The following is a 13,405-nucleotide window of genomic DNA, read 5'->3' on the forward strand; positions in this document are numbered from 1 at the left end:
TGTGATAGGAAAACCCCAAAACGCTAACCAATATTTATCAGGAAAATATAGTTTGGGCCCATTTAAAAACAGCAGCTGACCGTGGCAGAGGTTTAGCCACCTTCCCAGCAAGTGAATGCAATGGCCCTCAGTCACAAGGGCTGAGGGGCTGGCACATGGCGGTCCCCGTCCACGCATAACACCGCTGCGTCAGGGCTGCCTTCAGGAAAGGGCCCCCGGTAACGAGAAACTGCTAAGAATGCCATCAAAACTAACAGGTAATTCCTCCCACCTGAAAAAAAGAAGTGAGGAATGGTGTTAGGAGATGTCAGAAAGCAAGCCACCGTATTTTCGAACCACATGCAACAATAAAAAAGAAGTTCTGTAATCATTCACAGAGTCCAGGAAAGATTATTTCACCAAAAAAAAGTTCAGCAACAGAAAAGTACTGAGGTCAAATTATGGTAATTAAAAAGAAGAAAAACCAGAAAGAAAAAAACAGACATGATCAAAAAGCAGATAAAATGAATGTGCTTATTTCAAAACAAGCTGAAAAACATTTTAAAAATGATACTCAACACGAAAGAACATAAATGAGCATTAGAAAAATCAGAAAGGAAATGACTGAACTCAAAAAGAATGAGAAATAAGACATCACATTAGCAATGAAGACTCAACTGAAAGAAACCCAAGAGTGAATACATACAAGCAATAATGCCTCAAGAGAAGCAGGAGGCGAAAAGGACGATATTAAGGATAAAAAAGAAATGAAGCTTCTTTCTCTCTGCGGAAAAGGTGCCGGCACACCTAAAGAGGCTTGGGCTGTGCAGGAAATTGTTTACATAGAGGGCGACCTGAAAAAATAAACACAGATGACCCCTGACTTACGATTCCTTGACTTTACAATGCAGCAAAAGCGATACACATTCGGTAGAAAATCTACTTGGCAGTTTGGATGTGGATCTTGCCCTGGGCCAGTGACATGCGATGGGACCCTCTCCCGTGACAGCAGGCAAGGGTGGCGGTCAACAACAGACACACTGACGACCACCTGTGCCCATACAAACTCTGTTTTTCATTTTCAGTGCAGTATTCAATACATTACATGAGATACTTAACATCGTTATGAACAAGCTTTGTATGAGAGGAGTTTGCCCAACTGCAGGCTAATGTAAGTGTTCTGAGCACGGGTAAGGGTAGCTGAGCTAAGCCATGGTGTCTGAGGGGTCAGGTGTATTAAATGTATTTTCAACCTAAGAGATATTCTATTTACAATGGGTTTATTGGGATATAACCCCATTGTGAGTCACAGAAGACAGCGAATATACTGAATATAGTGGGAATGAGGTTTCCAACAGCTGGAGGACAGAGTTAGTGTATCAGGAGGAGAGGCTAGAACAAACACTGTGGTGTCTGATCAGACATGGAGGTAACAGGGTTAACTGATGGTATTTACTGTATCGAGGAAAATAGAGGAACACAGATGTGTGTGTTTAAACAGACATATACAATCTAGCTCTGTCTCCTGAGACGGCTTGGATGCAATGATCCCAGGAGCAATGAGTGCATCCAGCATCCAGATTTGGTTTCTAATTATTATCCCCATTAAAGAGAATCACCCATCACGCAGGCACTCAATGAAGTTTATTCCCCTCCTACAGTCAGACATTGACCCCTTTGTTTTCTTAAGACTAGACAACTCACTAAGGTTCCTTTATTTATTAAAGACTAGACAACAATTAGTGTAATGTAAAATTTTTGTTCTTATAACCATTTAAAACAACCAAAAATGAAATCTATATATACTTATAAGCATATAGTAAATATACAATCAACATATTCTTACTTTCAATTAAAATATTCATTCAAGTTTTGGAGTAGAGAAGATGGCGGAGGAGTAGGGGACCCCTTTTTCAGCTGGTCCCCTGAGTCGAGCTGGATAGGTACCAGACCAGCCTAAATAACCACGGAATCAGCCTGAGACGCAGGATGATGCATCTGGATCTCTAAAAATGAACATCTCCAGCGCTGAGTATTGAGGTTCGAAGAGGGGAGCTGTAAACCGTGCACAGATATCGGAAGATAAACGGAAGGGGGAGGGAGCTGCCGCGTTTGGGCTCCGGGAAGCGGCAGCCACCTGCACGGGGGAGCGGGCAGACTCACAGAGGGCACCCGCGAGAGAGCGGACTGAGACCGGTGAGCCGTGAACGCGCGCCACCAGGCATCTCCCGGAACACCGGAATCCCCGGTGTGCTCACGGGATACAGACTGAGACCGGGAACTCCTGGAGCGCGCGCGGGGCGGCTGGCGGCTGGCGGGCCACCTGCACGGGGGAGCGGGCGGACTCGCGGTCGGCACCCGCGAAACAGCAGACTGAGACCCTGAACCGGGTGCGCGCGCCACCAGGCTTCTCACGAAACTCCGGAATCGAGGTGTGCTCAGTGGGCATAGACTGAGACCGGGAGACCCGGGAGCGCGCGGGGCGGCCGGTGGCTGGCAGCATTAGAAACACAAAGGACAGAGACGCGCCAGCCCTGGAAGTGAGGGCAGGGACGCCGAGTTGGTGCGCACATCCCGGGACGCTGCAGGGCTGAGCAGCACCAACAGTAATAGAGTTAAAGTGGCCAGAACATCAGTGGAGAACGGGCCGCAATCCCTCTGTTCTGTGACAATGCAGCCTCTGCTGCTCTGACCCTCAGAAGAGGCATAGCCGGCCGCCAGGGAAAGCCGCCAGAGAACAAAAGCCTGGGAAATACCGGCCCAGAGAGCGCCCATCCCCATCCTCCCTCGCAGGGGACACGGAGACTCTAACCAAACAGGGTTGCCTGAGTATCGGCGCGGCAGGCCCCTCCCCCAGAACACAGAAGGCAGACTGAAAAATCAAGAAGCCCACAACCCGGGCGCCTGGGTGGCCCAGTCATTGAGCGCCTGTTTCCGGCTTAGGGCGTGATCCCGGCGTTCCAGAAAGGAGTCCCTCATCGGGCTCCTCCGCTGGGAGCCTGCTTCTTCCTCTCTCACTCCCCTGCTTCTGTTCCGTTCTTGCTGACTGTCTGTCTCCCTCTCTCAGATAAGTAAATAAATAAAATCTTTAAAGAAGAAGCCCACATCTCTAAGATCCCTATAAAACAAGGGCACGGCCTGGGACCCAGTCAATAATTTTGGGCTCTGGACAACCCCACAACCTCCCCTCATTAGAATGACAAGAAGGAGAAGCCGCCCCCAGCAAAGAAAAGACAGTGAGTCAGTGGCCTCTGCCACAGAAGTAACGGATATGGATGTAACCAAATTATCAGAAATGGAATTCAGAGTAACAATGGTCAAGATAATGAGTAGACTTGAAAAAAGTATTCAGGAAAATGTTACTGAGAATATAGAATCCCTAAGGGCGGAAATGAGAGCGAATTTGACAGAAATTAAAAATTCTATGAGCCAAATGCAGGCAAAACTAGAGGCTCTGACGGCCAGGGTCATCGAAGCAGAGGAAAGGGTTAGTGAATTGGAGGATGGGTTAATAGAGGAAAAAATAAAAATAGAAGATGGTCTTAAAAAAATCCACGCCCACGAATGTTGGCTACGAGAGATTACTGACTCAACAAAACGATCCAATGTTAGAATCATCGGCATCCCCGAGGGGGTGGAGAAAAACAGAGGTCTAGAAGAGATATTTGAACAAATTGTAGCTGAGAACTTCCCTAATCTAGCAAGGGAAACAAAAATTCGTGTCCAAGAGGCAGAGAGGACCCCTCCCAAGCTCAACCATGACAGACGTACACCACGTCACGTCATAGTGCAATTCGCAAATATGAGATCCAAGGATACAGTATTGAAAGCGGCCAGGGCAAAGAAATTTCTCACGTACCAAGGCAAAGGCATCAGAATTACGTCAGACCTGTCTACACAGACCTGGAATGAGAGAAAGGGTTGGGGGAGCATTTTTAAAGCTCTTTCAGAGAAAAACATGCAGCCAAGGATCCTTTATCCAGCAAGGCTGTCATTCAGAATTGATGGAGAAATAAAGACATTTCAGAATCGACAGTCACTAGCCAATTTCGTAACCACGAAACCAGCCCTACAGGAGGTATTACGGGGGGTTCTATAAAAGTAAAAAGGCCCCAAGAGTGATACAGAACAGAAAGTCACAGCCAATACAAACAAAGACTTTACTGACAACATGGCAGAATTAAAAGCATATCTCTCAGTACTCAGCCTTAACATTAATGGTTTAAATTCTTGCTTTAAACGCCACAGGGTTGCAGACTGGATAAAAACAAATGACCCATCCATTTGCTGTCTACAAGAGACTCATTTCGAACCCAAAGATGCATTCAGACTGAGAGTAAGGGGATGGAGTACCATCTTTCACGCAAATGGACCTCAAAAGAAAGCTGGGGTAGCAATTCTCATATCAGATAAACTGGATTTTAAACTACAGAATATAGTTAGAGATGCAGAAGGGCACTATATTATTCTTAAAGGAAGTATTCAACAAGTGGATATGACAATTATAAATATATATGCCCCCAACAGGGGAGCAACAAGATACACAAGCCAACTCTTAACCAGAATAAAGAGACATATAGATAAAAATACATTAATAGTAGGGGACCTCAACACTCCACTCTCAGAAATAGACAGAACACCCTGGCAAAAACTAAGCAAAGAATCAAAGGCTTTGAATGCCATACTCGACGAGTTGGACCTCTTAGATATATATAGAACACTACACCCCAGAACCAAAGAATACTCATTCTATTCTAATGCCCATGGAACATTTTCAAGAATAGACCATGTTCTGGGACACAAAACAGGTCTCAGCCGATACCAAAAGATTGAAATTATCCCCTGCATATTCTCAGACCACAACGCTCTGAAATTGGAACTCAACCACAAGGAAAAATTTGGAAGAAACTCAAACACTTGGAGACTAAGAACCATCATGCTCAGGAATGACTCGATAAACCAGGAAATCAAAAATCAAATTAAACAATTTATGGAGACCAATGAGAATGAAAATACAACAGTCCAAAACCTATGGGATACTGCAAAGGCAGTCCTAAGGGGGAAATACATAGCCATCCAAGCCTCACTCAAAAGAATAGAAAAATCTAAAATGCAGTTTTTATATTCTCACCTCAAGAAGCTGGAACAGCAACAGAGGGACAGGCCTAATCCACGCACGAGGAAGCAGTTGACCAAAATTAAAGCTGAAATCAATCAAGCAGAAACCAGAAGTACAGTAGAGCAGATCAACAGGACTAGAAGCTGGTTCTTGGAGAGAATCAATAAAATTGACAGACCACTGGCAAGACTTATCCAAAAGAAAAGAGAAAGGACCCAGATTATTAAAATTATGAATGAAAAAGGAGAGGTCACGACGAGCACCATTGAAATTGGAAGGATTATTAGAAATTTTTATCAACAGCTATATGCCAATAAACTAAGCAATCTGGAAGAGATGGAATCCTTCCTGGAAACCTATAAACTACCAAGATTGAAACAGGAAGAAATTGATTTCTTAAACAGGCCAATTAATTATGAAGAAATTGAGTCAGTGATAAACAACCTTCCAAATAACAAAACTCCAGGCCCGGACGGTTTTCCTGGGGAATTCTACCAAACATTCAAAGAAGAAATAATACCTATTCTCCTAAAGCTATTTCAAAAAATAGAAACAGAAGGAAAGCTACCAAACTCATTCTATGAGGCCAATATTACCTTGATCCCCAAACCAGGCAAAGACCCCCTCAAAAAGGAGAATTACAGACCGATTTCCCTAATGAATATGGACGCCAAAATCCTCAACAAGATACTTGCTAATAGAATCCAACAGTTCATTAAAAGGATTATCCACCACGATCAAGTGGGATTCATACCTGGGATGCAAGCGTGGTTCAATATTCGCAAATCAATCAGCGTGATACACCATATCAACAAGAAAAGACTCAGGAACCATATGATCCTCTCAATTGATGCAGAAAAAGCATTTGACAAAATACAGCATCCTTTCCTGATTAAAACCCTTCAGAGGGTAGGAATAGAAGGTACATTTCTCAATCTCATAAAAGCCATCTATGAAAAGCCTACTGCAAATATTATTCTCAATGGGGAAAAGCTGGAAGCCTTTCCCTTAAGATCAGGAACACGACAAGGATGCCCACTCTCGCCACTATTATTCAACATAGTACTAGAAGTCCTTGCAACAGCAATCAGACAACAAAAAGGGATCAAAGGTATTCAAATCGGCAAAGAAGAAGTCAAACTGTCTCTCTTCGCGGATGACATGATACTCTATATGGAAAACCCAAAAGAAGCCACTCCCAAACTATTAGAAGTTATAGAGCAATTCAGTAACGTGGCGGGATACAAAATCAATGCTCAGAAATCAGTTGCATTTCTGTACACGAATAACGAGAACGAAGAAAGAGAAATTAGGGAATCCATCCCATTTACAATAGCACCAAAAACCATACGTTACCTTGGAATTAACTTAACCAGAGACGTAAAGGACCTTTATTCTAGAAACTATAAATCACTCTTAAAAGACATTGAGGAAGACATAAAAAGATGGAAAGATATTCCATGCTCATGGATCGGAAGAATTAACATAGTTAAAATGTCCATGCTACCCAGAGCAATCTACACTTTCAATGCTATCCCGATCAAAATACCAAGGACATTTTTCAAAGAACTGGAACAAACAGTCCTTAAATTTGTATGGAAACAGAAAAGACCCCGAATCTCCAAGGAACTGTTGAAAAGGAAAAACAAAGCTGGGGGCATCACAATGCCGGATTTCGAGCTGTACTACAAAGCTGTGATCACAAAGACAGCATGGTACTGGCACAAAAACAGACACATAGACCAATGGAACAGAATAGAGAGCCCAGAAATGGACCCTCAGCTCTTTGGGCAACTAATATTTGATAAAGCAGGAAAAAACATCCGGTGGGAAAAAGACAGTCTCCTCAATAAATGGTGCTGGGAAAATTGGACAGCTACATGCAAAAGAATGAAACTTGACCACTCTCTCACACCATACACAAAAATAAACTCCAAATGGATGAAAGACCTCGATGTGAGACAGGAATCCATCAAAATTCTAGAGGAGAACATAGGCAGCAACCTCTATGACATCGGCCAAAGCAACCTTTTTCATGATACATCCCCAAAGGCAAGAGAAACAAAAGATAAAATGAATTTATGGGACTTCATCAAGATTAAAAGTTTCTGCACAGCCAAGGAAACAGTCAGAAAAACTAAGAGGCAGCCCACGGAATGGGAGAAGATATTTGCAAATGACACTACAGATAAAGGACTGGTATCCAAGATCTACAAAGAACTTCTCAAACTCAATACACGAGAAACAAATAAACAAATCAAAAAATGGGCAGAAGATATGAACAGACACTTTTCCAATGAAGACATACAAATGGCTAACAGACACATGAAAAAATGTTCAAAATCATTAGCCATCAAGGAAATTCAAATCAAAACCACACTGAGATACCACCTTACGCCAGTTAGAATAGCAAAAATAGACAAGGCAAGAAACAACAATTGTTGGAGAGGATGTGGAGAAAGGGGATCCCTCCTACATTGTTGGTGCGAATGCAAGTTGGTACAGCCACTCTGGAAAACAGTGTGGAGGTCCCTTAAAAAGTTAAAAATTGAGCTACCCTATGATCCAGCCATTGCACTACTGGGTGTTTACCCCAAAGATACAGACGTAGTGAAGAGAAGGGCCATATGCACCCCAATGTTCATAGCAGCAATGTCCACAATAGCTAAATCGTGGAAGGAGCCGAGATGCCCTGCAACAGATGACTGGATTAAGAAGTTATGGTCCATATATACAATGGAATATTACTCAGCAATCAGAAAGAACGAGTTCTCAACATTTGCTACAACATGGACGGCACTGGAGGAGATAATGCTTAGTGAAATAAGTCAAGCAGAGAAAGACAACTATCATATGATTTCTCTCATCTATGGAACATAAGAACTAGAATGATCGGTAGGGGAAGAAAGGGATAAAGAAAGGGGGGGTAATCAGAAGGGGGAATGAAACATGAGAGACTATGGACTATGAGAAACAAACTGAGGGCTACAGAGGGGAGGGGGTGGGGGAATGGGATAGACCGGTGATGGGTAGTAAGGAGGGCACATATTGCATGGTGCACTGGGTGTTATACACAACTAATGAATCATCGAGCCTTACATCGAAAACCGGGGATGTACTGTATGGTGACTAACATAATATAATAAAAAATCATTATAATAAAAAAAAAAAGTTTTGGAGTAGAATGTTAAGCAAGTTTAATTGATTCTTCAAAGGTCAGACATATCATAAGAATTTTTCTAAGGCCATAAACAGTTCACCAGACAAGGCCTGGTATCCTGTATATAACGTCATATGGCTTGTCCCTGTCTGTACCCTACAGTGCCCTTTTCACAATGAATCATAAAGTCAATTCAATCAGTATAAAATTTTTAAAGAGTGAATTTTGTAAGCAAAAAACACAGAGCATGTTCTCAGTAGGTTATATTTGACTTCTAAATTCCATTCTCTCACCTAGTTACACAGAATACAAAGCTACTGACCTTTACAAATATAGCCCGTTCATTTTTTTTTTTCAGGCTTTTGACTAATTAGACAACGGAGAGAGAAATGTAACATAAGAGATAAATCATCCTGGTCATTTTTCAATTTCTTCAACCTCGTGATCTTTCAATATAAATAGGGTGACTCTGATTCGTACATAATGCCTAAGATATAAAGGTGCCAAATAGAAAATTACACACACTAGGCTTAAGAAATGATTTTCACGACAGTAAAGGCTTTCTAGTTTCACTAGTAAAATCCCACTGACCCAAGGCATCCCCCAAGATCTCCTCGCCAAGAACCAGTGTCTGTGGCAAATGCTATATGAGAAAGTTCATCAAAAACATCACCTGATGTGCTCAGACCATCTCCTTAACATATTTCTTGACGCATTCATCAAATCCCACCACATGCCATTTATGATTTACTAGCTATTTTTAGTTTACAAATCTTCTAATTCCTAGTCCAGTACACAACTTATGCTGGCTGTTACATGGCATTAAAATAAAGGTGACTCTGCCTTTAAGGGATTAAAACCACTTCGTTCCTTTTAATAGATACTACAGCCTACTTTGCTTCTCTTCCACGGAATATTAACTTGGTTATATTCACCTCTCTCTCTTTCATCATTACCAATTAAAAGAAAACAACATCTAGTCACGGTGAATTCTCCAGTTAACTCTACTATCAGCACCATGTCCTCTGACATGGCTCCACCAACTACCTCCTCCACCCGCAAAAAACGTTCAGTGAGCTCCTAACAAAGTAAAACTCGGCTCTTACCCCTGCAGCCACTGAAGCTACCACTCTTTTTTTATCCTCCAAAAGCAAATGACTTCCATGCTTTCCACCTCTACTTCATCTCATCCTCATTCTTAGTTCATTGTACCATGATTTCTGACCTAACTCTGCCAAATCGGCTCTCCTAATGATCACCAATGACTTCCCTGATTACTAACTCCACTCTTTTTTATTCTCCAAGTCTTAATGTTATTTCACATCTCTGATCAACTGTTGACCTTTGCTTCCTTTACAAAAATTCACTTTTGGTTATATGTGTGACCTAGGCCATTGCAGGTTACTTGTCCAAGGTCACCCACAGGCAGCAAGTTACAGAAATGTAATTTAAACCCAGATATGCCTGTCACCAGAACCTAGGTTCTTAACCACTCCTTTGAACTGCTTTTCAAAAATGAAGCAAAGGCTGTTCCATGGAAGAGCTGTATCCAAAACCTTGTTATTAATAATGCCATTCTCCGATGCAGGGTGCAATAAGCTACGACCCAGAGGCCAATCCAGCCCATTGCCTATTCGTGTAAATAAAGTTTTACTGGAAATCAGTCATAGTCATTCATTTACCTATTGTCTGTGACTGCTTTCACACTATTATGGCAGAGCTGAAACACTGTGACAGAGACTGCATGGTTCACAAAGCCTAAAATTTTTATCATCTAGTGTTTTATAGAAAAAGTTTGCAATGCCTGTTCTACCCAGCTGTTTTTTTAGGTTCATCATTGGCAAATCTGAGGATGATAATGACTAACTCACCTATTTGCAGTAAAAGTTAAGGAAGACAGTATATCTGGAATACTCTACTGATAGCAGGCATCCCAAAATATGGACCAGAGTCTAATTCATGCTCTGTACTACAGCATTTATTTTGAGGGGGAAAAAAAAACCCACCCCTACTCTATCTCACTATCATGCCACTTCTTTTTTGGAGGGTGTTTGCTCCCCTTGCACACACCTCATCTCCCAACACTACAAATAAGAGGCAGATGTTTCCTATTACAACCAATCTCAAAGCCCATTCCATGAGTTGTTTGTATCTGTTAACATCTCCGCCATTCTCCCTTCAACCAGGCTTGGATCTCTGTCTCAATTCCTCTCTTGCTTATCATTCCCATTTAGTCAACCCACACAATAGCTTCCAAGCCATTCCCTCTTCAACATTTCCTCTACCTAATCCTATCCCAGTCCCCACTGCCTCTCACTGTATCAACCCAACAGCCTCACAATTCATTTCCCATGGCAATATTTCTAAGTGTCTGGCATATAAATGTCAGATAGGGCAAAATATTTCTTAAACAAAGATCTCCTTTTAAGACAATTCAATATCGTATTGCTACCCACTGAGGCAAGTCCTCAGCTTTGCATTCAAATAGATTGTGCAACAGGATTCCAATCTACACCTCCAAACTAACTCCACACTATGTTTCCTGGGTATTTTCTATGCTCCACATACTACATAAAGCACTGAAAATAAAAATATGAGAAACTCAGCTCCTGTCCTCAAGAAGCTCAAAATCTAATAGGGAAGACAGATATAAAGAAAGAAAAAAAATACAGAGTAAAGTGATTTAAGGAAAGGTCTGAACAGGAAGGCGTTGAACACAAAGAGAACACAAGAACGAATTCTGCAACAAGGGCAGAGAGGATAAGGTTTGGGGATGGCTTCACTATCCTCAGAGGAGAGGGATTAACTAGAAGCAGGGGTGGGGACAAGAAAGGAAACATAGGATATAGAATATAGGATCTCTACCATTTCAAAACCTGTTTTCTCCAGAGCAGTGGTTTTAAACCAGAGGCAATTTTGCCCCACATGGGGCATCTGGCTGTAACTGAAAACATTTTTGATGTTCACACCTGGGCAAGAGAGGGTGCTACTGGGATGTAGTGGGTAAAGGAAAAAATGATTCTCAAGATCCTACAATATGTAGGACAGCCCCTCATGACAAAGCACAAAGAATTGTGCTTGACAAAGAATTATCCAGCCCAAAATGTCTGTAGTGCTGAAGTTGAGCAACCCTGCTCTAGAGCCATAAGGAAAAGAAGTAAAGGGGAGGGCCTCACGGACAGAATTACAGGCTGTGTTGGACTGCTGACAATACAGAGATAGCAAAGAAGGAGAATGAGTTATGCCTGGACAACCTCGCTCACCAAAACCAAAGGGGAGAATGCCAAACTGAATGGAGGGCAAAGGTGATTAGTAAACGTTCCACATCTAAGGCCTCGCGAACAGGAATAGATCTGATGGTGAAGCCGAGACAATCAACTGTGAGGGAAGGGAGAAGATCCAGGCAAAGAGGCTGAAGCAGAGGCCATCAGAGCTTTCTGTTACACATCATCCAATTCAATGCATATTTATTGCACAGCTGCTACTAGATGTCATGAGGGAAAGAGTAATAAATAAGTCACAGTCCCTGCCTGCAAGAAGGCTGAATTTCAGTGGGCACAATCGAAGAAGCTTGTAAGTTATTACAACACAAAGGAAATTAAGATACATGTCATAAGAGAAACACACAGGGGTTCAAATACACACATCTTGCAAAGATTCAATGCAGTTATAAGAAATAACTCCACTTAACATCCTCCTGATCTTCTAGTGAAAGAACAGAATCAGAGGAGAGTAAATTCCCTATCTTTGGGGCACCTGGGTGGTTCAGTAGGTTAAGCATCTGCCTTCAGCTCGGGTAGTAATCCCAGGGTCCTGGGATGGAGCCTGGCATCCAGCTCCCTGCTAAGGGGGAGCCTGCTTCTCCTTCTGCCCCTCCCCCTGCTTGTGCTTTCTATCAAATAAATAAATAAAATCTTCAAAAAAAATTCCCTATCTTTGTTTGCAAGGCTCTACACGTCTGCCATAATTAACAAAATTAGCAATATACAGTATGTGTTTTTTCCAAATATCCCAACTGCTAACACTAGTCTAACAATGAAAAGGTGGGATTCTTTCTATACAGCATTCTCGTAAAGATTCTACTTTCCACTGAGAGACTCATGAAAAAACATAGTTCCCATATATCCTAGAGTCAGTCCTACACCACTGAGAGGCTCTTAGTTATGTTTTGTTTTGTTTTTTTAAAACTTTGGGTGGGTTTTATTTCTCCTGAGGTTAAAAAGCTGTCCAGAGGACAGCTCTTTAAATATTCCCCTCAGAAGGAGCCTCAAATTCAACATGAGAAAATAGTTAGAGAAATCCCTAATGGTCCAGCCAACATACATTTTTCATAAAGTGATTACCCTCCTGCAGCCTCAGCTTCCTAAGCCTTTCCCCCCTTCTATAATTGTTTTCCTTGTAGGCCAGGCAACAATTACCACTGCTACAAGACTGAGGAGGTTCACAAGCAATATATTTTACAATACATAAGTGTAGTGTCTCTGATATCTGGTGCTTTTATCACTAATTGCACTATAAAATGCGCTATTAAAACAGGGACAAACAAGATTGTAAAAATCACATAATGGACCATGACCACTTACAAAAGCCATTCATAAATGTTACTGTACCACTTATTTTTCTTTAATTTTCCAGTTGTATAATTAATTTTCCAAATTTTTATTTCTAGGGGATACCAACAAGAAAAAAATATATTTGAAAATTATATAACATACATGCTTGCCCTTACATATACTATTTTATAAACTGGCACAGAATTAAAATTATATAGAATATCAGACAATGTGCTATGAACACTGAATTGCTAGGAACATCTATGTGATCTCTTGAAAGAAATCATAAGCACAGCAAATGCATTTAAGCTGTGATTTCTATTCAAACTTCAGAGCACAGGACAGAAAGCATGAAAGAAAATGAAGAAGGATTTCATAATTCTGATCTATGAAACATACAACAAAGCCAATAAAGCATTTAATATCTTGGGGAAAGACAGAATGATCAAATATTACTGCCAATTACTAGAGGACACGGGTCACTGGAACCACCTACAGCATTTTATGTCTCCAGCACTCAGCACTCATTCATGGGCAAATTTTCAAGTTTGTAGATGAGCCTTTCAATCTGTTTGTTATTTAGCCACATGTCTA

General features: G+C 41.6%; 1 protein-coding gene across 3 annotated transcripts in view; it reads right to left on the reverse strand.

Moving 5' to 3' along the window:
* The window catches only part of WDR7 (WD repeat domain 7), a 346,017-nt gene that overhangs the window by 261,307 nt on the left and 71,305 nt on the right, over nucleotides 1-13,405 (reverse strand). The gene's annotated exons all lie outside the window — the stretch shown is intronic.

This window comes from Ursus americanus, chromosome 19, assembly GCF_024610735.1.
Source record: "Ursus americanus isolate L20-20 chromosome 19, mUrsAme1.1.p, whole genome shotgun sequence".
In the NCBI taxonomy this organism is placed as follows: Eukaryota; Metazoa; Chordata; class Mammalia; order Carnivora; family Ursidae; genus Ursus; species Ursus americanus.